Here is a 27,721-nt window from a genome sequence, read left to right as displayed (position 1 = left end):
CTGCCTTTTTCTCTCCCTGCCTCACCTAAACTCTGAAGAAGATACTATTCAGGTATTACCCAACTCAATCCACAGGTTGTCTGTAACCAGATCAGCTTATGATCAGAAAGTTTACGGACTCGTATATTTGTTTCCTGGGACTGCTGTGACAAATTACCACAAACTTGATTTAAATCAATACAAATCTATTCTCATAGTTCTGGAGGCCAGAAGTCCAGAATCAAAGTGTCAGTAGGGCCATACTCCCTCCAGAGGTCCACTTCCTGACTCGTCCAGCTTCGGGTGGCTCCCAGCATTCCTCGGCCAGTGGTCACACCGCTCCAATCTCTGCTCCCCTCACATCCCCTTCTCTGTGCATGTGAAATCCTCCTCTACCTTTCTCTTCTAAAGACACCTGGGATGCCATTTAGGGCCTGGATAATCCAGGATAATCTCCTCATCTCCAGATCCTTCGTTGACATCTACAAAGACCCTTTTTCTAAATCAAGTAACATGAAATCAGGTTCCAGTGGGGGCCACTCTTCGGCCTCCCACAGCTCAGTTCCCCTGATGCCCTGAGTTCAGAGGAGTTCACATCATCCCTTGGGTAACAGCAAAAACCAAAGCCCCACTGATTGGAAGAGAGTTTATGCTGTGGACACCTGAGAGAGCCCACCCCAAGACCCAGTGGGTGAATGGGACATGTTTGCTGACTAGAGACACCCTAGCCCTGCACGAGACTGACTCCTTGAACTTCTTCCACAAGCTGAGCTTGTCTGGAAAGAGCCTTGGCTGGGCTCATTCTTTAGGGAGAAGTGGTGGAGAGAGGAATTGCCGAAGCAGCCCCAGCAGAAGTTTATACTGGCCCAGGAATTCATCTGAGAAAAACAGTCTCACCACCAGACCTCTTAAAAGGAAGACTCGGAGGATCTTTTTTCTCCTCATCTGTGGAGCTTCCCACGCCAATGAAAGTGGCCTTGAGTTTTCTGACACTGCAAACTTGCTCTCCCATGTCTAGCCCCTCTCTCGGGAAGGAGAAAACCACCCATCTTCCTATCAGCCCACATGATACCAGCATGAGAACATGGAGTCCTTGGATTATGGAGCCTGACAGACCACATCCAGTTTTCTTTTCTCATGGGAATGGGCAGCAGGCAAGAAAATGCCAGACTTCCACTCTCTTGCTCTGGTCCTCGCACGGACACCTTTGGTCAATCACAGACTTGCTTTCTTCTCTATTGCCGTCCTTCCTCTCTACGGCTTTAGTCTCTCTCTCTCTCTCTTCTCCCCCCCCCCACCCCTTCTTGCTTAGCTCGCAGCGTGTGCACCTGTAAAACCCTAACCCTCAGAGCTGCACTTCCAAGATGGCTCTTGGGAACGTGCCTGCTGCAGATGCGCCCAGCGCCTTGGCCTCATCCCCTCAGCATCCACCATCGCCATAATCGCCAGTGCAACTCCAACTGCCGGCGAGCCCTGGGAGGTCAGCGGTCACCCACTGCTTGGGAAAAGGCCCTTGACTGGCTGCTGGCCCCTCAGCTCCCTGCTCCTCGCCCCTCAGCTCCGCGCTCCTCAGGCAGGATAACCCCTGGCCGCCAGCGATTGCGGGGGGATTATGCTCTGTGTGTCCGCAGTGCTCTTTGCTCAGTGATGAACCTTTTCTCGGCTGCATTCCCATCTCTGTCTCACTTCCCCACCACAGCCTAGTTTCACTTCTCCCACAACAAACACATACATACTTCCTTTCAGAAGCTATTCCAAGGCCAGCTTATGGTAAACCTCAAGTTTTTCTCGCGATTTTGCTTGTTTCTCACTTTTTACCCACTTTTTCTCTCTCTCTCTTTTCTTAGAAAAAAGACTAGTTAGTGGCCTCTAGGGCAATTCGCTTGTTTCTCATTTTTTACCCATTCGTCTCTCTCTCTCCCCGCTCTTTCCCTCCCTTTCTCTCCCTCCCTCCTTCCCTCCCCCACCTTTTATCTTTTTCTTCTTAGAAGAGACTGGTTAATGGCCTCTAGAACAATTCAAGTTGATCACTTGACCTCCTTGCTCTACGCTCAAGTCACATACAGCCAGATGGCTCTCCCAGGGAACTTTTGTCACCACTTGCCACCGCTACAACTCTGTCAAATCAGAAACCAGGTTTCCTGAATCAGCCCTTTCCAAAGCTATCATTATTTATCTGTTTGGTGTCTGAATTCCTTCCATTTAATTGACATCATTTTAATGCAGACAGCCTTTTGAACTATATTCAGGGTGGCTCAGCCTCATTGACTCGCGTGCCGTCGCTTCCGTCAGTGACAAGACCCCTGTGTCAGCTATGCCCCAAAGTGATCTATGACCTCGGGAATTATTGTTCACTGCTGGGTGGCTCTCCCTGTGTGTGGCCATTGACTCCTGGCTAATGGTAATGCTTGCTCATGTAATTAAAAAAACAACACCAAATATAAATAGCTATTTCAGTGACTGGGCATTCAATCCAGCTTCTTCAGTGTTGCCTCAACAGAACCCAAATTCCCAGGAAAAACCCTTGACCTGGGTTCTAAAAAGTGAGGTCAATGTTTAACCCAGCCCCTGCCCTTCCCGACATTCTGTTCTGCCATAGCTTATGAGGTTGGTGGGTGAGGGAAGCCATGAAAAGCAGTGCGAAATGCCTGGGCTTTAAAATCACACAATCCTGGTTTATATCTTGGTCCTACCTTTTCTTTAGCACATGATCTTATGGAACTTAAGTAGGTATTCTGAACCTCCCTTTCCTCAACTGTAAAGTAGGAATCTACCTTGCGGCGTGGAGTAAAGATTAAAAGAGGTAATGCATACCTTATTTATAGGTCACTTGAGAAGAGTGTTGAAACCTTCACTATGAGGATGGATTTGATGATCTCTTCTTGAAGTTCCGGTAATGTACAGGAGTGGAGTCAACATTCTATAACCACACATGCTTAAAAGGAAGGAAGCTAAAGCAGGCCAGGAGACACCCAAATTTTATCTTTAACAAAATATCATTCTAAATCAGGGGTGTATGGGCCCGGTCTAGCCTGATACCTAGTTTTGTATGGCCCGTTTTTCACATTTAAAAATGTCACTTAAAAAAATAAGAATATTTCTGACACATTAAAATTCCATGAAATTCAAATTTCAATGTCCACAAGTAAAATTTTATTAGAACTCAGCCATGTTCATTCATTTACGTGTTTATCTATGACAGCCCTCATGCTACACACAGAGTCCCTGGGGCAGAGATCATATGGGCCACAAAGCCTAAGATGTTTTCTGTTTGGTCCTTTATAGAAAAACTTTTCTAATCCCTGATCTAGACCAGTATTTTATTTAAACTATATTAACGCTAAAAAATTGTCTTCGAGTTACCTCAGTTCATGGAGTCTGTTAGCTAGGGCAATCATAAAGGGAGATGCCCGCCCCCACACCCCACCCCCGTTCCACATGCCGTGGCCAGCACCACCGTTGACCTAAGGAGGGCAACTTGACAAGACACCAAGTAAGAGAAGAAATCTCGAGATCTAAATTAGACCAGAAAACATGTCATCGATATTCCATTTCTTTCAAAAGCCTGGCCCATTTTCATTTCCTTACCTCCCCACTGTTTATCGAGTGCTATCCACCAGTTGCCACTTAAATACATTTGTCTCTTCGAATCTGTTTGACAGCCCTATGAGGTCAGAGCATAATAATCTCCATTTTCTGGGTGAATAACTGAGGCTGAGGGAGGTAAACAATATGCCCAGGGTCACCCTGCTAAGAAGTGTAGAGGTAAGGCTTTAAAGTGGATTTTTGTCTGGCTTCAAGAGCCCTTGGTCCTAACCAATACACGCTGCTACCTCACCTATGAATTTCATTCTATGAAATGGAAAGTAAAAGCACATATGTTTTAAGGTAAAGTCTGAGCTCGCATCCGTTTTTCACTTGACCTAGTGCTTGGAGTGGGATCTTCAGTAGAGTTGGGTAATCACACCTAACAGGGTGAATTGCCTGAATGGACCTTTACTTCACACCTACCAGTGTGTGCCATATCTCCCAGGATGTCCGGTGACTAACTTCTCACACGCTTGGGATTTGGAAACTTAATAGTGAGTGACTCAGTGACCCTCCAAATTGGACTGTGATGTGACTTTTCCCCTAGAGTTGTCACTACCCGGTGACAAGCGTCACCGAGACTGGCTTGCCATGTAGGAACTTCTGCCTGGGTGAGAGGGCTGATTACAGACCAATCCCACTGTCTAGGAAGCAGTGTCGACCTGGCTGTCCACGGGGTCAGCCTTCCTGGCCACCCGCCTGAGAACTTGGGAAGCTCGCCTATCATGGGCAGCAGGCCTCTGGGATGGGTGGGCCCAGAGGAGGGGGTAGAGGAATCTTTCCAACATTCCCACAAAGAATCCAAAATGAAACTCTGAGCTTTATAAAGAAAATGATTGTTTTTGGATAGCAACTTAAAGCGAGATTCTGGGTCCTTAGGATGTCCCAATAAGAATTCTGTTTAGAAACACTGAAAGTCATCATTTACAAACATTCCAAAAATACATTTGAAAATGTTGTGTAAAAAAGAAGCATCATGTTTTAATGTTATAAAACTCATCAAACATAAAAAAGATGAAGTATAGAACTAGATATTAGTAAAGGGATAATCTTTTTTTAAAAATATTTTATTTATTTATTTGATGGAGACACAGCGAGAGAGGGAACACAAGCAGGGGGAGTGGGAGAGGGAGAAGCAGGCTTCCCGCTGAGCAGGGAGCCCGATGAGGGGCTTGATCCCAGGACCCTGGGATCATGACCCGAGCTGAAAGCAGACACTTAACGACTGAGCCACCCAGGCGCCCCTGGATAATCTCTTTTTTAAAGGAAGTAGCATAAAATATATTTCAAACACAAATATCAAAAAAGACCTTCCCCAAAAAACAAATAAAAAAAACCCTACAAAACAAATAATTAACTAAAATGAATAGTTAGAAGTTTCTGTCTTATGCCTAATGGCCAATGTGGGGTTCTATCACAGACCAAGTTGAGGATAAAGTTTCCTTTAGTGAGGCTTTTTGGGATCTGTCAGGGAAACAGACCAGGCTGACAGAGGGCAGAGGGACTCAAAGGAGGGAAGAACCAGGGGGTCCAGAGTCTGGGAAACCTAAAGAAAAACAGGAGTGCATAAATGGCCGGTGCATCCAAAAGACAAAGCACAGCCCACGCTCCTGTGAATGGTTTATGGGCAGAGCGTGTCTCTCATTTCTTTGTTCCACACTCACACTCACTCCCTTCCCTCCCCAACATCACCCTATTATAGGTCTTTCCCAATTCTATCTGGACTTGAGTCACTCAAACCATCTTTGTGTGACTTGGTCTTAAAATCCTCTCTCTTTTATAATTAATTAATTATTTTTTTAAAAAAACATAGTGACAACATTGCCAATACCCCCTTCCTATTATCTGCTATGTATTGGTATCATGCTGTCCTAGCACAGCTCCAAGTATTTTGGCCATAGTTGTGCCATGATGTGGGTATACTATGGCTCTTCTGGGTGCAACATGACACATAATTTCCACTGGGAAAGCAAGTCAGTGGTGGGGGAAGAAGTTGCGAGTCCAAGTCATTCTCCTGGATGTATCTGGTAGACCTGGATGCAGAAGAAGGCTTGGCAGCCAGGACGCGGTGACGAGTCCTACGGTGGGGTGGAGGGCTGAAATGACACATCCTCCACATACAATGAGACCACAAAGCTCAAGATGATTAAATATGCTGCACCTGAAGGCAATCCTCCAATGCCAGCAATGAGTTACGTAGCCATTCTCAGTAACTCAATACTATTCACCACCCATTCTTGAGCGTTGCTATGTTCCAGAGCCATGCTCTGCAGAAGGTATGCAACAATAAGAAAGAGTGCCACATTACGTTTGCAGGTGCTCAGCAAATGTCTGTTGAATGGATGGATGGATCGATGAACGAATAAATGAGTGAAGTCTCTGCCTTCAAGGTTTTACCACTCCAACAGAGGAGACACAAGCATGGAAAATTTAGTGCTATGACCACAAAGGTACGAACTGAGAACCATACTGAAACAAAGGAGTGACTGATAACTTCTACTGGGGTGGGTCAAGGAGCATTGGGTTGGGATTAAAAGAAAAAAAATGAGTAGACGTTTTCCAGTTGTAACCCAAGCAGAGAAAATAATAGGTGCAAAAGCATAGAGGTGTAAAATAGCATGATGCAGTTGGGGAACTGTAGTTGTCAATATGGCTGGAGAGGTGAAGATGGTAATTGGGATTTGGGGAGTGTCAAGAGTGAGAAGTTCAGGGATTAGGTCATGGAAGGCTTTCTGTTTTATCCCAAGTAGTATGAACTATCCAAATGAGCAATGGGATTCAGGCGGAACCTTCTAATACGGTTTGAGTAGGCACACAGCCAAACACCCCTGTCATTTCAGACCAAAAGAACCTCTCATGCCTAAGTTGCCTGTACCCTCTGGGGGCTAAAAGTAGGTGCACTCACTCGACCTCTGGCTCTCCTTTGCCACCAGAAGGTCTGTGTGCGGTGGTGGTTGGTGCTTGGTGGCGCCACACTGTTTCTTCATGCTGGCTCCACATTTCCTCTCATATTCAGTCCTGCCTCAAGACACAGGCCAAACGGAAATAAGCTGTTGCAGTTGGCCCCTTTCCCAGAGAAATTATATTTAGCCCCCAAAAGCAGCAGGCTTTAAAATGGTGTGGTCATCTAAGCTAAAAATGGCCATCCGGAAGGAGCATGATGTAAAAGTGATCCAGGGATGAGGAACAGGCCATTTTGAGTGAACGGTTATTGGGTGCTTCAAGGGGTCCTATTCTCAAGTCCTCATGGGCTGGGCCAAATTAAAACAGATGGGCACATGACATTGTACCATCTGAAGCAAGGAGTTTTTCTGTATAGCCCCAAGCCCAGAGCCAAGGCTAGCCAGGGCAACTATTGCCAGGCTCCAAAATTGAGCTTCAGAACACAGATAACATTTACTGTGTCATAATATCAAAGGCCTTTCAGAGCAAATGACATGAACAGGCATTATATAATGGGAGTAATAAAAATGGCAAGCATGTGTTTTTTAAAGTTCAACTGTGGCAAGGAGATGAAATATAAAATGATACCATTTTTCAAAAAAAAGTTTTTAAAATAACTATAGACAATGCCAGTGAAAGTTTGGGAAATAGGTATGCTCACACAATGCTAGAAGGAATATAAATTGGTTTGCTAATTCAGAGTTTTGTCTTGGAAAGAGCATTTTGACCACAGGAGGTAGAACGGATTAGAAAGAGCAAACACAAGGCAAGGAGACCACTTGAGGACAAGATGACAGGCAGAGGAGAGTGGCCTAGATGTGGGATGGAGAAATTAAGGGAGTGGTCGGAAGTCACAAGTCTTAGGAATTGACTGGATTGAATAACTGGGTAGACACTGCTACTCACTAGCATAAGAGTCATCACCACCACTGCCACCACCATCCCTAACCTTCACAGATCACTGAGTTGTGGGGAAGGCGCTCTTCTGAGCACTTTACCGGTCAAAATACAGTTAATCCTCGCCATAGCTCTCTCGCTTGGATTGCAGCATAATCATGATGAAGACGTCCACAAAGCGTCACAGAGATGTCTGAGCTTGGCATCCAGTTCCCCAGAGCCCTTTCTTACCCTTTTGTACTCTATGTTGTAAACCACCTTTCATCACCTCCCCTTGCAAAATTTCTCTTCTTTCATTGTTAACTGACCTGACCCTGCCAAGCAACATTTGTCGATGGTTTTGTATGTGATTCTGGCAGTTCTCCAACAATGTGCTGATCACCTTCACCAAACAATGTGCCTTTTCCAAGATTTGGGATTTCTATTTGTAGCAAACTTGTCGTGTATTTGCGATGAGTCGAGAGCACAGCCACCAAGTGACTATCCTTGGAGGGCACAGCTTTCCTCTCCTATGTCTGCAAATGAAGAGAGGGTTGCCCCCATCCCCCCCAGAGAACTGAACCTAACTCAACGGAGCCTCGAAAAGATGAACAAGATCACAGAACTTTATTAGCAAGTGCCTGAAACGTTGTTGATAAACGGGCTTTTACACAGGAAGGAGACAGGAAAGTCCTGCCACTAAAATCCTGGATACAACCAACCAGCCCATGACACACACTGCCCCGAGTTACAGCACCGCCCCCCACCCCGGATTTTTACCGTCCCAGGTATGTCACTGTGTGCTCTCTGGTACAGGGAGAACATGAGGGTGGACGGGAGGTGGGGGAAAGGTGTGAGGAAGCATGCTCCAAAAATCATAGCTGGAGGCAAGAATGCAATGACAGAGGGGAGTGACAGGATCCAAATAAGACAGGAGCTTTGTCACTTCATTTTTCAAGAGTGATGTTGTGAAACTGGAACAGCCTCAGAGCTCGGGCGTCCAGGCCTCAGTGGGTATTCGTTTCATAACCCGAAACCAAAAGCGTTCAGCTGAGTCAGGCTGTAATTGAGTGCCACCAGGGTAGCTCATCAAACAAGAGCCCCAAGAGCTGCAAAGGCACAGGTGGAACCCACAGGGCCCTGGCCCCATGGGAGACAGAGCTGCCTCTGCGGGGGGTTTTGTGAAGGGCTGGGATTACCCGTTGCTCTGACCCAGGCAGGGTTGTCCTAGGGCACTGGGAAGCCGCAGCCAAGGGGACCGGTGCCAGAGCCCACACAAGTGGGTGGGCACTGCCCGCGTCTGCTGATGTAGCCCTTCTGCCTGCCAACCCCCCCACCTCTGCCACTGGGAGGCCGAGAGCGACTCGCTGACACACCCATTCCCAGGGCCCTGCAGGCCAGCGTTGCTTCCCAGCGTAAGTCAGCTTTCGGGCACCGTTGGAGGGTCACCTCTTCATTACCGAATGATGGGGTAACCATCAGCTCTCTTCAAAGCAGCCGCCAAGCCCGTGTTCACTTGGGGCAGATTGCAGCACATGGCTCCGGAGAGGTTATGTAACTCGCACAAAGCAGCCTAACAAGTATCAGAGCAGGGAGTCCAGTGCAGGTTGTCAGTCACTAGGGTGGACTGTGCCCTTTTCTGCTCTATCTGCTGTCCTTTTAAGGAATGAACCGGCATTTCTCAATGGGGACATTGTTGGGACTCAGACAGGACAAGTGTCCTTAATGGTACTGCCCACCCATTAACACTCTGACCCATATCCCAAGTGTGTGGCATCTTCCAGCTCAAACATCCCCACACATTTCCAACACCCCCCCGTGTGGCCTTCTGGAAAACTACCTGACGAAGACCCAGAGAGTCAGCATGCTCATTCTAGGAGCCCAGCTCTGAGTCTCCCCTCCCGCCACATCACCCACCACATCTATACAGCTAGGAAGGGGTCTCCAGGTGGTGGTGGGTCACCTGGGCCCAGGACAGGCTCAGCTGTACTGAGCCAAGTCAGGGGAATTCTCATTCACCATAGGCCTCTTTGTATCTGTCCTGAAACCTAGCGAGGGACTGAATATATATATATAACCCACAGGACTCTCATCCCCACTTCTCTCTGGGGATCCCCCAAAGCCTGATCAGTCTTTGGCAAAACTAAGAAGGCAGTGAAATTTATTTTGGGTTCTCTCCTGCTTCCCATTTGTTGTTTCTCTCCTAGAGCTCATGGGACACCTCTTTCTGCCTCGTGCCCCCTGACCTCTTACAAACCTCTGCTTGCCCCTAATCTGCCTGCCCACCTATGCCATCCAATGCACATACTCTCAGTGTCCCTAACCCAGCCTCTTTCTAAAGCCAACACTAATGAACTCTGTCAACTGAACCAATGAAGTTGATGAGGTCTGTTGCCTCTCCCAGAAGTATTTGTGCTTCAAAAAGTTATTAACTTCATGACCTTATTAAAAAATGGGCCCATGACAAGTAAGCACTTCTCCAAAGAAGGTATGAAAATGGTCAACAAGCATATGAAAACATGTTCAGCATCACTCATCATTAGGGAAACGCAAATCAAAACCACAGTGAGATACCACCTCACACTCATTAGGATCACAACCATCAAAAAGCAGAAAATAACCAATGTTGGTAAATATGTGGAGAAATTAGACCTCTGCATTGCTGGCAAGAATGCAAAATGGTGCAGCCACTGTGAAAAACAGTGGTTCCTGAAAAAAAAATTAAAAATATTATTACCATATGACCTACAATTCCACTTATAGGTATAGATACAAAAGGGAAAGAAGAAAGAAAGAAAGAAGGAAGAAAGAAAGAAAGAAAGAAGAAAGAAAGAAAGAAAAAGAAAGAAAGAAAGAAAGAAAGAAAGAAAGAAAGAAAGAAAGAAAGAAAGAAAGAAAGAAAGAAAAGCAGGGTTTCAAGCAGATATTTGTATATGCATGTTTATAGGAACATTACTCACAATGACCAAAAGGTGGAAGCCCAAGTGTCCATTAATATTGGTGGATGAATGGATGGACAAATGTAGTATATCCATACAATGGAATATTATTCAGCCTTAAAAATGAAGGAAATTCAAAAACATCCTACATCAGTGAATCTTAAGGACATTACACTAAGTGAAATAATCCAGTCACAGGACAAATACTGTATGACCTCACTTATATAAGGCACCTAGATTAGGCAGATCCATAGAAAAAGAAGTCAGGAGCGTGGTTGCCAGGCAATGCTGGGAGGGAGGGATGGGGAGTTGTCTAATGGGTATAAAGTTTCAATTTTGCAAGATACAAAGAGTTTTGGAGGTTGGTGGCAGAACAATGTGAATGTACTTAACGCTACTGAACTGTACACGTAAAAATCATTAAGATGGTAATTTTTATGTTATGTATATTTTACCGGAATATTTTAAATGCCTAAAAAACTTAAATCCATTTAGTTACAAAGCAAATTTTATATCACTACTGTAAATAGAAAACCATTAACTATAAATATTACCTCCATAAAAAGAAATATTTATTAAATTCTACCTTTAGAAAAAAACATATTAACTGCAAGTAATGAGTTGTAGCAGTTCTAAAGCATGGCCAGGGTGGTCTGGGAGAGGAGGCTCTCCACGGCAGGACTGGAATAACCCAGGCCAAAGGGGTGTCTGAGCCCCCAGCCCCTTCCCCACAGGGAACAGTTCTTGGAACTCTGAGGAACTCCAGCTCCATCCAGGGATGCGGGGCAGCAGGCCTCTGAGTTGTAACCACTGGAAGGGCTCCGGGCTGCCCACACAGGCCTGATGGAAGCTGGCCCCTAAGCTCAGCATAGAAGGGGGTCAGACACAGTGGTTCATGCAGCACCAGGAGCCTGAGTCTGACTGCTTGAATTCTTACCTTCTTGGCCATTTACTATCTTTCACCTGGCACATTACTTAGCCTCTCTGAGCTTCAGCTTCCTTACCTGTGGATAGAGTCCAGCACATATCTAAGTTGATGAATGAATGGGGATAATGTACCTTTGTCATAAGATTGTTGTGAGATAGATATGTAGCTTAGAGCAGTGTCTAGCACCTAGTAAGGACTCAGTACATAGCTATTCTGCTGTTCAAAGGCTCCCGAAAACAAAATGGCATGAGTTCAGATGGTGGGTGACACTTGGAAATGGCACGCTTTTGGTCCTGGACCATCAGTCCACTCCCCTGGTGCGCAGGAAAAGACCTAGTAGCCACCCCAGAGAGGAGAGGGAACAGTTTAGTGAGTCAGGACCCATGCTTTGATTTTGGTGACAGGCCTCAGCCCTAAAGGGGAGGAGGGAAATCAGCATATAACAGAACCAACAGCCCCAGCCCATTTGTGGGTGACATGCCTTCTGGTCTTCATTCCTCAACACCAGACCTTCAGCACCAAGACTCAGTCCAGAGCCATGGCCGGTGGGCTGAGGCTTAGCCATCTTGAAGGGGTCTGATCAGGTCAGCTCCAGAAGTGAATTTGACCGAGACAGTTGGGAAGCGTGAGGCTTCCGTGGCACTGACATTACCCTCTTGTGAAAGCATGTCTTCCAAATTCAGATCCACAGGGCCTTGAACTTGGAAGCATCCTGTTGTCCATGGGCACCCATCAACAGGAACGGAGGTGAGGGAAAGGACCACATGAACCCGGAAGTGCCCTGTTTTGCCGGTGTGGACCCCAGGGAAATGGAGAGATTGGTGCAATGATCCCTGACAAGCCAATCCCTGATGAGAGATGCGAGGGATCACACACTGTGACCCGTGTCTGCTGTGTTGCAGAGCCCCAGGCATCCTTTAGGTTCCTTCTGAGACCGTGAGGTCCTCCCAGGGAACTTCATAGCTCTCCAGGCAGTCTGGCATGTGCCAGGCACGTCCTGTGCCACAGATCCTGGCACCTCTGTGGCTGTCTAAATGCCATAGACAGAGCAAGTGCCCAAGTCTGCAAATCAGCTGTGCCTTTAGCCTCTACCCACAGAGCACCCCTGCCCAGGTTCTCAGCTCTCTGCCAGGGGTCCTCCAACATCATGATGCTTCACGCCGAGTTCGCCAGCGGAGCACGGGCCTGGCCAACCCGGCCCCCGGAGGCAATCATCAGGGCAGAGCAGGCAGAAACAGATTTGCTTTGCAGCTCCCACCTGGAATGCAGCACTCATCCCTTTTCCAAAGCACGCACCGCTGGCGACTTCTATCTGAACTTCATGGAAACGTATTTGGCAGATCACATGCTGACGTGTTTATCTTGTTAGCTGTCAAGATGAATAAGTAGGCACGTTGAATGCCATCATTCAGTCTGAATGAAGAAACGCTACTACTCAAGAAATCTGACAAAATAAATACATTTCCTAACCAGATGTGTCAGATTTATACGAATCCTTTGTTCAGAATTTGTGGTAATTGACCTTAAATAGACCTCCGATGACCCAGGGAGGTGGAGACCTCGAGTTGTCACGTGCCCCACGTGTTAGAGCCGCAAGCTGCCGAGCCCTGAGGGGAGATGGGGTGCAGCAGCCACCAGCCTGCCTCTGTAGGTCTCAGTTGTCTTCTAGCATCTAATTACACTGAAGGAGCCACTGAAAACCACAACGTACAGGCCTTGCCACCAATGCGAGCTACAAGCCAAGCAGCAGGTGAGGTCATTGCCTCATTCTTAACAGTTCCACCCGCCTTTGCAGGCAGCCTGAGCAAAGGCCTGGAGTGAGTTCAAACGCAGAGGAAATGATTAGAGCATGGGTTCTGGGGATACAAAGATTTCGTGGTACTGAAGGACTTCAGAGTAGAGAAATGAATAAAACCGCCCCAACTCGCTCTCGAGCTTCCCTGTTGGATCAGCTCTGCTCTGGCCTCAGGCAGCAGATCAATTGCTGACTCATGTGCGACATGCTAGCGGTCCCTGAAGGAGAGGGCAAAGCTGCCCCTTCCCTCCCCTAAGAGGACAGTTTTCCTGGGTGCTGTCCCTCCGAGTGAGATCAGGGCCTGGGACTCTGCTTGTTAAAGCTCTGCAGAGGGCGGCCTGATGTACCCCCCACGCCAGGGGAGGCTGATATTCCGGCCTCAGGCCCCGGGGCTCGGGAGCCAGGGTCAGAAAGGACCAAACAGACACTGAAAGCAAAATTTTACTTTCTCCAAAGGTTCTGTTTTATCTTTAAATTTACAAAATATTTACATCGTGTTCTTGCTCTGTTAAGATCATCAAAATTCAAAAGTTCTCCCCAACTCTCTGAGAAAAACTGATTTTCCAGGGGAAAAAAAAAAAATGTGCCCGGTTCATCCTGTGGCCTTATCTCCTAATAACAGGTAGAATTTCTGGAGCATTTACTAAGTAGTGAGGAACATCTTGGAGCTTTATCTGCCCTAATTCCCTTAAACCTCACACCTGCACCATGAGGGAGCTGTCTTTATCCAAGTTTTGCAGACGAGGAGGCTGAGGTTGAGGGGATTACATGAAATCTCACACAGGGGAGCGAAGCAGAGCCGGAGTCTGTGTCTAGTTGTCTGCCCCCATACTGGTGCCCTTGACCATTACCATTTATGGCCTTCCAGCCTGAAAAGCACGACCCCACCCTCAAGGCTGTTCACTTCCTGAGCAAGAACAGGCTTTCAGTGACACTCCCCCCAACAATGACAGCAGCAGTGACAATGCCCCGAGTGTGCAAGGCCGGTCAGCGAGTGTGCCAGGGGCCCAGAGCACAGCTGTCCTTCCTCCAAGTCAGACCCGGCCCAGCTATTCCCCAAAGAGGAGTTCTGAGAGGCTCAGGGAGATGAGTGAGAGCCACGGCCACCACCCCCCAGCCTTCCTTCCCACCGAGCGTAGTCAGAGAGCACTGTCAGGGGAGTCCACCACAGAGGGGCACACACAGAATTGCAGCGGGGAGCAGGACTGCCGTCCAGAGAATCCGCCCCTGGAAGCTGCGAGGCACAGCGGGGCTGCTTGGGCCTTTGAAGGTGTGCATGGTCTCAAAGGGCGCACCACAAAGGAAATTTCAGTGTCAACCTTCCCCAAATGTTTTCCTCCCAGTGAGACCTCCCTGCAGGTTCCCTCTGAAGAAATTAGGTCTGGGGACAAGCCTCTGGCCCGTCCCACGATGCTGACTGGAGTGTGCAGGTCAGCGGCCAACACGGCCGATAAAAGTTACCCAAGGTAGAGTCCAGTAAACGGGGCCTCCGTGTAGGCTGCAGAGTTGACCCTCCTGCATCCTCACCTTCCTGGGCTATTTCCCGAGCGCCGACGAGGTGCGCCGACGAGGTGCCCCGCAGGGCGCTGGATGCCATGGTAGACACAGATTTGCAAGACACAGTTCCTGCTTTGAGGACTTCAGCGTCAATTAGAGAAACGTGGCATATATATCTGCCTGCATTTCGAGTGTAGAAGATAAGAATTAAGGAACACATAGCACTAAGGAATAAGAGCTAGGACTTACTGAGCACTTACTATGTGCTAGAGGCTGTCTGTGCTAAACCATTGTCATGTATTAATGTGTTACAGAACCCGGGGCGCTTGGGTGGCTCAGTCGGTGAAGCATCTTCGGCTCCAGTCATGATCTCAGGGTCCTGGGATCAAGCCCCGCATCGGGCTCCCTGTTCAGCGGGGAACCTGCTTCTCCCTCTCCCTCTGCTTGTGCTCTCTCTCTTTCAAATAAAAAGAAAAGATTTACAGAACCCTTTGGGATAGGTCCAATTAGCATCCCGTTTCACAGATGAATGTACTGAGGCTTAGCAATATTCGGTTACTTGCCTAACCTTATACAACTGGGCATTTCAGACGAGGCTCGTCAGGATTTGATTCCGAGCTGCTGGACTCCAGAGCCCCCGCCTAAAGGCATGCGGGTTCCATCCCAGCCTGGCCACACTGTGGCTGCCGTGGCTGGCTCACAGAGTCGCTGTGAGGATTAAAGGCACAAGGCATGTGAGGCATGTGCGCCTACCGTGGTCACCAGCCATGAATCAGAGAGTCTCCGTGCTCTGTGTGGTGGGGTCTGGGCTAGGGGCCTTTTCGTCTGTCAGCGGCGCCAGTGACAAGCATTCAGGCAAGGCTTCAGAGAGGCAACCTTTCCTAGGGCTTGGAAGGAGGTGTACAAATCTGCCAGACAGTGGGGGGGCGGGGGGGGGAGAGGAGGACACAGGGAACGATGTTCTGGGCAGTGGGAACAACATGAATAAAGGCAGAAGTGGTTATGTATGGCTGGAGGCTGGCGAGGGAGTGTGGGGAGGATAAAAAGGTGGGCAGGGGCCGGACCTGGTGACCACGGATGTCCTGCTACCAATTTGCACTCGATCCTGGAGCGATGGAGAGTGCAATGGGAAGGTGGCTCTCAACAGCACATAAAATGAATCGGAGAGGGAGCACTGGGGGGTGGCAGGAAGCCCAGTGAGAAAACAGTTAGCACATTGCAGTGAGAGAGTCATTCCCTCATTTGTTCATTCATTCATTCATTCAGTTGGTCAGTCAGTCGATCAGCAAACATTTACAGTAGTGCTCAGACCATGACCTGGGGACCCCAGGGACTCCCCAGGACCCTTTCAGGGGTACGCAAGTTGTCAGAACTATTTTCATCATACTAAGACATTATTTATCTCTCTCACACTCATTCTCTCACAAATACCCTGTGGAGGTTTCCAGAGCATCCACACCCAGGGTAGCATGACTGATTGAAGTCCTGAGCAGCTATGGGAACCCCTCGGCCTCTCATTAAGTCAGACAGAAAGAGATTTGCAAAATGGTAAAACAAGGCCATTCTCCTCCTTCAATTTTTTGTTTGGGAAAATATAGTCATTTTTTCATAATAATAACTTATCTATGTTAACATGCAGTGGGTTAATTATTTTTTAAATGAACTAATACATTTTTTAAAGGAAGTGTTTAAAAATGTCATACTTTAATTTTCAAGATGGTAAATACTGACAAGATATAGCCCATATTAAACAATGTTTAAGAGGGTAAAAGTGTCCTGAGAATAAAAAGGGTGAGAACCACCGGCCCAGGGCACAGCAGGCGGTGCCCAGGGTCCCGGGCACAGTGCGATGGACAGGACCCCTGCGCCCCGGCCCTCAGGAGGGAGGCTGCCTTCCCGCCGGGTCGGTGGGGGCGGGGGGGGGCGGGGGGGGGCGGGGGGGGCGGGGGGGGGCGGGGGGGCGCGGGGGGGGCGCGCAAGGGCGCCAACTGCAGCGGCTTCGGGAAGCCGCGCAGTGCGTGGAGCGTGGAAGGGGGTGACGGACAGAGGGGGGCAGGTGGTGCCGCTGCGATCGCGCATGGACGGTGAGCGGCCTCTCCTCCTGCAGGCATCCCCCGAGGGCCTCTCACTGCAGGCCATGTGTCCCCCTGCGCCCCGGGTAGTACACCCAGACCTGGAGTGGGGGACGGGTTCCTTCAGGCTTCACGGGGCCTCCTTCCCTTCTCCGCCCGCCTTCCTGCTCAGGCGCTGATGCTCTGTTCAAAGCTTCCCAGAGCCTGTGCGGGATTATTTCCCGGGACACTCACACCATTCATCTCACGGATGAATCTTTCATACTCACCTCCTCAAACACCTCCCCCCTCCTCACTCACAGCTCCCCCATCCACTGAGAACATGGAAACCACCCGAGAAGCAATGGCACATTCTGCCCTCCCGGCACGTCCCCCAGCGCCCGGGCACCCAGAGGCTGAGTCTCCCCTCCCCCACCCAGGAGCCCTCCGGCGGCTGCCACCTCACCTCGCGGGTGCCCCGTCTCACCCACTCAAGGCCCCTTGCTCTAGCCCCTGTCCTCCCACTCGCCTGCGTTGTTCATGTTTCACTCTTTATGGGAGCTTTCCCACTAGCACACAAATATAATTTCTCCCAAAGAAAATTCCCTTTACCCCACATCCCTCTCTGCAGCCCCATTGCTCTGCTCCCTCTTTTATAGCAAAATCCTTCAAAGCTTCTTGCTGTCTTCAATTCCTCCCTTCTCCTTCGTTCCTGAAGGCACTGGGTCCTAACGTCTCTCCCACCCTCCCAGGGAAACGGTTTCTAGATGACACCCGAGTCTCAAACCCGGGCCCTGTTCAGCCCTGGCCTGACCTGACCCTTCCTAGAGCATGTCCCCCCACCCGACCATGCCCCCTCTGTCACACTGTCTTCACCCGACTTCCAGAACACCACCCTCCCTGGGCTTTCCTTCCCTGGTGAGCTACTCATTCCGGGTCTCGTTTGCTGGTTTCTCATCCTCTCCCTGAGTTCTGTCAGTGTCCGTGAGCTCCCACGTGCTGCACCCAGCATGTGTGAGCTCTTTTCTCCCCTGGGACTCCAGATTCACTCCCATTCTACCCACAGCTTCATTGAGCAGTGACTATGTGTCAGACACCTGAAGTACTGGGGACACAACAGCTCACCTGTCTCCTTTATTTGGCGGAGCCTGGGAAACCGTTTCCAGAGAAGAAGAGTGCTTCTTTTCCAAGGATAACTGCTGGGGAAAGATTTCTTCTTCTGGGATTGAGAGAATGTCCCTCTAAAACTCTAAGTAAGCACAATGCTTTGCTGAATTTCAGCAACATAGGACCGGCACTGCCTTTTTAGTTAGGATTTTGCCTTACGAAGCTGAGCTCCTGCTGGTTCTTCTGTATTATTGCAGCAGAACTGACCCACATGAACAATTTCTTCTACATAACATGAATCTCTGAAAGACCGAATCTAATGCACAGAAGGAGCTCAGGAGAAGCACAAACAGCAAGTGGAGGACTGTGCATTCTGTTGTCGCTGGTTACCATCAAATCCAGGCTGCGGAAGGCTCCCTGGGAACCAGAGACCGCCCCCTGTCCACACCCTGCATCCTTGGTCAAGCTCACATTAAAGGTGTCCGACCATTCGCACACCTTCTCTCACAAACCCAAATGTATTACAACCCATATCTCAAAGGAAATATTCCAAATCCCGGGTTTATCACTACCTTTATTCAGCCTACCCTCCAAGTCTCCCCTTAACTCCTGCAATTTGAAATAGGGATGCCATTCCGTTTATTAACTTCACTCGTTCAGTATTCATTGGCTCCTTCATCGCCGATGCGCCCGGCGCCGTCCCCGCGGTCAAGCAGACAGACAGACGCTCAGGGCAACAGTCGCAACACTGGTGGGCAGCTGCCAACATGGAGGCAACGCAAGCTTTAACCGAGCATCCTTCTCATGCCAGCGTTTAAATGGTCCAGGTCCTTCTCTCTGTTTGAAACCATAAGAGCTAAGATCTGCAGGGCATCTGGTCATAGGCCGAGAACCACGCGCAATTCAATTTTCCTCAGAACTGAAGCTGATGGCTACTCAACATCGTTTTGCCTTGGTTTCCTCATCCAAAGGACTCCGGAAGGGTCTTAGCTCACTGGGCAGAAACATAACACGGTTTTGTTTCTTTAGTAACTGCGAGCAAGCACACTCTGTCACTTTTAGCCATGACATTATTTGTTTCCTGCGGAAGCACTTGATGCTACTTCACAGGTGTCAGCTCATATTTGCTTCCAGGTTCTTCTCCTGCTAGGCCTCCGGTGCTGACTGACTGGATCTATAGCTACCGCAGTTTGTGGCCAGAGGCAGAGGTGGCTCAGGACCACTCTCTCACCTGGCTCCCTCTGACGCGACTCACCTCCAGGTACTCACCTTCCAGCGTTGAGCGGAGAAAGGGAGCAAGGCACCTCCTTATCCAAACGCCTGTGGTGAGGCCGTTGTCTTAGGTCAACGGTCGGCACTCCAATCCAGCCACACTCTAGACGTGGCAATGATGTGAGTGCCACGCGAACCCTGCTGACAAGCCTCTTCTCCCACACAACACCTTCCGTATCACCTGGTCACTGTCCCTGCTTTCCTCTTTGTCCCGTTCTCGGGCGGCCTCCATCAACCCGCAGCCTTCGTCCCGTTTATCCTCCTCAGGCCCCACTGTGGAGCTTTCAGCAGGTGATGAGTGTCTCCTCTCCACCCGAATGTGCCTCCTGACAGCCCACGGTTCTAACGAGTTGGACCTGAACCCAAGCTGGGCTGAGCGGGGACCGAATCATGAAGGGCTGGCATGTTCCACAATGGAACAAAGCGCTTAGGCTTGAGGCAAGGCAAAGCCCCAAAGAATTTTGGACAAGGACACGGCATGATTGGATTTGTATTTTATGACGATCCTCCTCAGAGCACAGAACGTAATGGACAGCAGAGCGAAAGACCTGCAACAGGAGACCAGCCAGGAGCTGAAGATCATGTTTCCAGTTTGCATGTTGTTTGTGAACATGGCCAATTATGATCTGTCTTCTTTGGCTTATGACATGGGGGTGATTCAACAAGCCTTGGGCAGGTTGATCCTGTCTATCTATGGTAAGGCTGTAGTGGGTCGAATTGTGTCACCTAAAGAGGTGTGTTGAAATTCTACCGGCCTGTGAATGTGACCTCCTTTGGAAATAGGGTCTTTGCAGATGTAATCCAGGTAAGGTCATCAGGATTAGGGTGGGCTCTAAACTCAATGAGTGGGGTCCTGCTAAGGACAGGGAGATTTAAAGACACATGGCCACACACACAGAGAACAAGGTCACTTGAAAAGATTGGGGTGATGGCAGCTACCAACCAAGGAATTCCAGGGATTGTCTGCAGCCCCCGGATGCCACGAAAGGCCAGGAAGGATTCCACCCAGAGGCTTAGGGGCAGCATGGCCTGTGGCACCTTGATTTCCAGAACCATGAGACAATAAAGTTCTATTGTCTTAAGCCACCAAGTTTGTGGTAATTTGTTAATGGCAATCCTAGGAAATGAATACAAGGGCCAAATAATCACAGAGGATGAGAGTCAGCTATGCCTATCCAATGAGGAAGCTGGGACGCAGAGTTGTGACTTGGCTTCCCAGAGTCTGCAGAGAGCCCATGGTGAGCCCCCCAGCTGAGGACAGCCAGCTCCCCTGGCTGTGGGATCAGACCCTTCTGTGGCCGCCCACTTTTGACTTCGGATCCTCTGCCCCTGCGCATGCATGTAGTTTGGGCTACTGAAAAGAACCATAGACTGGGTGGCTTACACAGTAGCAATTTATCTTCTCCAAGTTCTGGAGGCTGCAAGTCCAGGATCAAGGTTCCAGCAGAGCTCAGTTGGTTGGTGACATCCTTCTTCCTGGTTTGCTGGTGGCTGTCTTCTCCCCGTGTCCTCCCCACCTGGTCTTTCCTCAGCGTGTGTGGACAGAGTGGTCCCTCTCTTCCTCTTTTCATAAGGTGATAGTCCTTATCAAATTAGGGCCCTGCCCTTATTTAACCTTAATTGCCTTCGTATAGGTTCTATCTCCAAAAACAGTCACGCTGGGGTTAGGGCTTCCACATATGAATTTGGGGGTGTCTTAGTCTGGGCTGCTATTACAAAGTGCCACACACTGGGCAGCTTATAAACAACAGACATTTATTTTCTCACAGTTCCTGAGGCTGGAAGTCCAAGACCAGGGTGTGAACTGGGTGGAGTTCTGCTGAGGGCCCTCTTCCGGGTTGTGTCTTCACATGGCAGAGAGCGGAGAGAAGCCAGGGCCTCTTACAAGGGCACTAACCTCATTCTCAAGGGCTCCATCCTCATGACCCCATCTAACCCTACTCACTTCCCAATGGCCCCGCCTCTTACTACCACCACATTGGGAGGTAGGGTTTCAACATACGAATCTGGGGGGAAGGACACAAACATTTGGTCCATAAGAGGGGACACAAGTCCATCCCTAGCAATACTGAAGGCATGTTTGGGTCATTCTTCATGTGTCCCCTTCCCACCGGACTACAAGCTCCTTGAGGAAAGAAACCATGGATTTTTACAAATTTGTCTTTCTCATACTCGACACAGTGCCTGACCCATGGTGAGTGCTCAAAGAATATTCAACAACCTTATTAACTGAGTCGTTTCTTTACAAGCTTCCTACATGTCCCAAACCTAAGAGGAGGCTGGAGAGGCTCTGGGGTTGGTGCACGTGGGAGGTTCCCTGTACAAAAGTGTACGTGCAGATAGATCACACAAAGTTGCCAACAATGAATGAGTATTCCATGAACAGAAAATATTTCATGTTCAAGAAGTTTAGGGAAGGCTACGTTACACAAAGTTAAACCTTTCCCTTTATGTCAGGACCTCGAGGGGTCCTAACACTGACTCTCCAAGACAAGTGTTAGCAGGAATCTCTCCGCCTTCCTGCCCACCCAACACCTGCTTGTCCCAAGTGTCCCCCCTTTTCTGTTGAAGAATATTTTGGATTCCTGGTGGATTTCCATTTTGTTTTTCAGCAAGATATGAGCCAAAGGCCTCATCTTGTGAGCTATAAATCTGTCAGTTCGGCTTGGAGATGCTGACATGGCCCTAAATGTCACTGCATGTATGTTAAAATTCTGGCTCCTCCCTGCTCCGCGGTGCCTCTGGGATCTCTTACCAGAGCCCTTTACAGGAGAAAACAGGCACAGGAAATAGATTACCACCGTGTTGCATGGCAGTCACCAAGGAGACCAGCTGTGCCTCTAGATTCTGAATGCGGCCCCAAATAAACGTGTCCTGGCTAAGCAGTGGGGCTGCTCATTTAGCGTGGTGGCCTGTTGAGAACACAGACACTGGGAGCTCACCCCCTGCCCCTACCACTCTAGAAAATAGGAAACAGGAGCCCAGGGAGATGATGTGGTTTCCCCAACATCACAGAGCCAATTCTTTTCTCATTAAAACCTGAGTCTCGGGGCGCCTGAGTGGCTCAGCTGGTTAAGCGACTGCCTTCGGCTCAGGTCATGATCCTGGAGTCCCGGGATCGAGTCCCACATTGGGCTCCCTGCTCAGCAGGGAGTCTGCTTCTCCCTCTGACCCTCTTCCCTCTCGTGCTCTCTATCTCTCATTCTCTCTCTCTCAAATAAATAAATAAAAATCTTTAAAAAAAAAAAACCTGAGTCTCAGCTGGGGTTAAAATTCTAACTCAACCACCCATCATTATGAGGTGCTGTGTTTTTTCTAATTGTTTCAGAAATGAATATATGCAGCCCTGGGGTCCGGCCTAGGGGAGGGGACACAGGAAGCCATCATTTCCCGTCAGGACAGCAAGGGATCCCCAGGGAGAAGCAAAGCAGGCATGCTGTCTCTCCTTAAGTTCTCAGCCACACTCACGCAGGCCTTCCACTTGCTCCTGGAGATTTGTCTGAATAGCTGGGATTGGCAACGGCCAGGGATTAGGGAGAGACTCTTCACAGGTTCCCTAGAGGCCTCTGGCCCCAGTTTTCTAAGCTCCCGCAGAAAGGAGTGTTCATGGTCAGCAGCCATTCAGAAGGAGGAGCACGGGGACACCTCTCACCTCCCTTCAGAGGGCCTCTCCCTTCCTGGAATCGAACCTGCAACGAGCCCAACCCAAGCCTTCTGTCTGAGGCCCTTTGGGTCAGCCCCCCTGTTCAGGGATGTTTGCATTAAACGGGGGCTCTGCTCTGGGGATAGAAAGAGGAGAAAGCCATCACTTGGCCCCCCGCCTGGACTGGCTCACAGACCCAGGGGAGAGATTGAAAAAGTGTAGTGAACGTTGTTCTCCTCCACTCCCTGCTCAACACCCTGATTCAATTCTGATTTTGGTTTGGCAAGGTGGTAAATCCATGCACCTGCTTCCCAGAATAGAGAAACCAGAAGCTCCTTTCCCCAGAGTCTCCCACAATGGCCCAGTGTCACTGGCGCCAGGCAGGACTAAGCTCACAAATAGATGCTTTCCCCCATTTCTGAGTCTTGAGTGAGTGGCCCAAAGAGCCATGATACCATCCCTCCAGCCTGGAGTTGGCCTCCTGAGGGCACAGTCACTCCCAGGTGTCCCTGTCTAGCCCTGCAGGGTTACCTTTCCTCCTGTCTGTTTCCTAGACTGTTGAAAAGTCCTGTGGATTCTCTGAGGGCCTGATCTACCTCCTGGTAAAAGTCCTCATCCCAGCTAATCAGAGTTACTTTCTGTCACTTACAATCAAAAACCCTACAGGGTACAAATTTGTGCACAGATTATCATCAGTGAGTGTGGTAAATGCCGGAGGTATCACCAAATGCCACTGAGAGAGGGAAAATGTGTCCTGGGGGGAGGTGGAGACAGGAGAGGTGGAGATCTGGGGAACTGTCCAGGTGCCCCTGCATGGCTTCTCCGTGTGACAACCACAGACAGAGCTCCTCTCTGACCTTCCTTCCCAGAACTGAGATCCAACCCCAGCAGAGGCAGCCACACAAAAGCTTCTCCCGACCCTTCCTTCCACCTCTGAATGGGGGCCCTGGGAAAAAGGGGGTTAGGGTCATGGCGGCAGTGAAGCCAAGTCAAGGAGGGTGTGTTTGGCAGCCTTCCATCCTTACAAACCCAGACCTTCTCCCACTGAACATGCCTTGGGACAATGGCGGCTTTGGGTTCTAGTCCCTTCCCTCCCTCCTCCCACCCCAACTTGCTGAAAAACTCCCCTCTTCATGTGTACCATTCTTCATTTCCCACAAGGCCATATTGGCCCACATCTAAGGTTTATGCCTTCATGGGACTATGCCTGTAATGTTCTGCATTAGTAATTTCCATAGAGACTCTAGCAAAATAACAAATCCAAGTGAATTAATTCTGACAAAACTGGAGCCAAAAAAAGCAAAGAGGGACCAATTGCATACTATCGTCCTCAAACCCCAAACTCACGACTTATCTGGTGTGCCCCAGTGTCAGGGACGAGGGCAAGATAAGCCTGAGTCCCCCCTCACGCCTGCCTCCTTCTTAACAAGGGCGTTGGAAATTCAGTCTGGGAACGATCTGTTCAAGGTTTGAGCAGGTTGGCTCCCAGACAAGGAAGGATCTTGGAGAAAAACATTATAATGTAATTGTAACAAAAATCTCTTTTCAATAGGAGATATGCAGAACACTAAACACTATCCACAGACAGTCTCAGATGGAGTCCCCCGTGGAAGAGAACTGAGGAGTTTTTGAATCTGAGTTTCCTCCCTGCTATACTTGAAACATCTCCTTCCACTTGGGATGTTGTGCTTGAGGTTTGGCAATGAGGTGGCATTTCCTTAAAAGGGAAAGAAAGTACATGTTTTTGTGGCTAAGGCTCAGGTAGCTCATGTTCCCAGAGGGAACAAAAGTCTTTGAAAGGAATGTTTGCCTCATTCGGTCTAAATAATGTTGATTTGTTTATGTCTTAACCTCCATTTGGGGATTAATGAGCAAAAATATATCTTCTGAGACTCGGAGCACACTGGATCCTTTTCAGTGGGCCACACTCGGGTAAGTAAAGACGAGGAAAAGAGAGGGCCTCTGTGATTCTGATGAAATAGAGCCTTCTTAATTCATCTGAAGTTTGGGTGAGCTGGGCTGTTCCCAGGGAAAATATCAGTCTTCCATTGGTATTTATTTTTCTCTCTGTTTCTGCACGGTAATCATGACTCGGAAATTTTAGATTACGTCTTAGTGTTTAAAAAAGTAAGTAATTATATAATTTCGTTGGGACATTGCATAACATGATAGAATGGGGGATTAGTCAGGTTCCTTGATTTGACTCGAGAAGCCACTCCAGGAGTTACTGGCTGTTGGATCTTGAGAAAGCCATTTTTCTTTTCCTTCTAACCTTCAGCTACTTCAGGTATGGAATGGGGTGATAATGCCCACCTCACCTCCTAGGATCAAATGACCCTAGGATCAAATTTAAAATGCTATGAGGATCGCAAAGCCTGTCACAATCGTAAGAATGAGAAGGAAAAGGAAGCCAAGGTCTATTGTGACAATTGATTCTGGCAGTGCTGTCTACACCTGAGTTCTGTCTACAGCTCCAATCTTGTTGCTGCCCCCACCCCGATTCATCCCCCAGTGGCAGCCCACACAACATGGATCATATCATTCCCAGCTTCAAAGCATCCTCCCATTGCAGTACCAATAGTATTGAAACTGCTCTCAGTGGCCTGTGAGGCCCAGGCTGATCTGGCTCCTCTTCCTTCTCCAGGCACAGGGCCCACCTCACTGTCCCTCTCGCTCTCTGCTTTAGTCACACTCTTCCTCCTTCAGTCCTTTGGCCATGCGTAGCTTCTTTCTGTCTCAGGGCCTTTGCACATGTCGGTCCTCCTTTCTTCACCTGGCCAATCTTTTTCATCTCTTCAGTTGACAGGATGTTACTCCCTCCCTCTCAGGCTGACTGCCCTACTGACCAGACACCTCAGGGGGCGCCATTCACAAAGACTACAGTTTGCACAGCCCCTCGTGGTGACCCTGTCTTCGGCTCCCTTAACTTGCATAGCACTTCTCCTTCACAGCAATGTGCACGTTTCTAATCACTTGTTTGTTAAATGTCCATCTTCCCCACTAGACTTTCAGGGTAGGGACCGTGACTTTCCTGTTTACCTTAGAATCCTCAGCACCTGGAACAGTGCATCTGCACACAGGAGGTACTCAATAAGTGTGCATGGGCTGAGTTTCAGTGAAGTAGAGGTGAGTACGTGTCAGGCTGTCTCAATCCAACATCAGTCCCTGAGCATTGAGGTTTGGCAAGTGTCTCAGCAGCTGCCCATTGTCCTCCTCTGTCCCCAGCGCCTGCATTGACCTGGAAGCTAAGAAGTCTGAATAGGACACCGGCCAGGCTCAGAGGACCCCAGAAGGAGAAGGACAAAGGGGCTGCTGGGACCTGAGCTCTGCCTTCTGCTGCTAAGAGACATCCATGCCCATGGGAATTATTTAGCTTCTCTCTCCAAAAATGGATTATTCCCAGGGAAAGTATGTGAGAGCAGAGCCTGAAGTCCTAAAGATCTGAATTTTAATCCTGCCCTATCAAGGGCGGACTAGTAATTACTGGCATGTGATGATAACATGTGCTATCCTTTATCCTTGCCAAGACATTTTTAAATTCAGCAAGGCATTTTATAAGCTCTAAACAAAATGGCTCCAACAACGTGATGGCATATTATTTCCAGTTGAGTGTAACCCTCCCCGAGAAGGCAGCCAGCGTGGCTTCCCTCTCACCGGCTCTTACCCAGCAGCTGCCTTAGTCCTACCTAGTTGGTTAACCAATCACAAAAGAATTAGGAGCAGGAGATAATGCCCTCTCCGTGTTTTGCATGATATTAAAATAAATAACACTAGCATACTCGGCGCTGTTGTTTGGTGAGCCCTTACTCACTCATTGCCACTTTGAGCAAACATTTATCCAGTGCCTTCTCTGCACCAAGACTGTACCATGTGATGGAAAGGCTGTGTCTCCCGCCTTTGAAGAGCTCACCAGCTCGTGCAAGGGGCCTTCCCCCCTCCCCCCAAGGTGTCTAATGTAATAAAAAAGATCTGGGGCTTAAGCAGGGGGGAGCCAGCATGCGAACAGAGGGGAAGTCTATTCTAATGAAGGCATGAACAGCATTTCACGGCAGCAAGGTGGGGAGGCTGATGAACTCTGCCTGAGCAGAGAGAGGATTCTCAGGGAGGCCTTCTTGTCAGGCCACCGTGGGTCTGACAGGATGCAGAAGGTGGAGGAGGCTGCAGACCGCGAGCATGAGCTGAAAGCATTGTCCTACTGTCAACCATCACAACAGGTTAGAGTTAGGGCTGGATTTTGTTGACCTACTGATGCCCCATGCAGCTTTGGAGGGGCTGGATATGTCAGGAAATATTTTAATAAGATCTCTGGAGAAAAGATGAGAGCGAAGGAAATAAACAAGATCGCTGAATGTGCCACATTAGAAATGCAGAGAAACCTGGGGAGGAAGGAAAAAGACGGGAGGGAAGAAGCGAGCAGAAGAGGTGGGCACCAACCCATATGGAGGCGGCCAAAAAACTTGAGAAGCAGGATTGTATGACACTGTGTTGTGAGTCATTTCTGCAGTTCCAATGTAATTCCCTTCATCCTCCCCAAACTTCAGTAAAGTCCCATGCGCTCAAGACCACCTCTGTGAAAGGTTTGTTTGGGAAGTTAAGGGAACTGACTGAGTTGCCCATTTGAGTTCAACAACCCAAGTGGTGTTTTGAGACAATGCCTGAACCAACTAATTTGGTGGAAGCAGGAGCTCATGACCTAAGGTGACCACAAGGCTGTAAGTTGCCCAGAAACTCCCGGGGCTTCAGAAAGTAATCAGATGGTCCACGATCTGTAGACTGAGGGTTTGAACAATCTCATCTAGCCCTTAGGGGCCAAGAGACCCCAGCTAACATCCAGGTTTTACACTTTTATCATCTCCTTCGATTATGCAACAAAGAGATATAATTCTCCTCATCTTCCAGAGGAAAAAATCCAGGGAGGGCAAGTTATGCCCCTAAGTCCCAAACCTGATAGGAATCAGATCCGGAATTTGAACCCAAGTTTTCAGCTGCAATTCTCTTCAACAGTTTATTTTGAAATTTTTATGGATACACAGGAAGTGGCAAAAAATAGTACAGGGAAGCCCTTCACTGTTTCCCCAACTTCAGCCGCAATCTAATGTTCTT

This window comes from Eumetopias jubatus, unplaced genomic scaffold (genome assembly GCF_037043125.1).
Source record: "Eumetopias jubatus isolate StellerSeaLion01/CBP00866 unplaced genomic scaffold, mEumJub1_p1.0 scaffold_4, whole genome shotgun sequence".
Classification (NCBI taxonomy): Eukaryota; Metazoa; Chordata; class Mammalia; order Carnivora; family Otariidae; genus Eumetopias; species Eumetopias jubatus.
The sequence above is the reverse complement of the archived record's forward strand: the minus strand, read 5'-3'. Positions refer to the sequence as shown.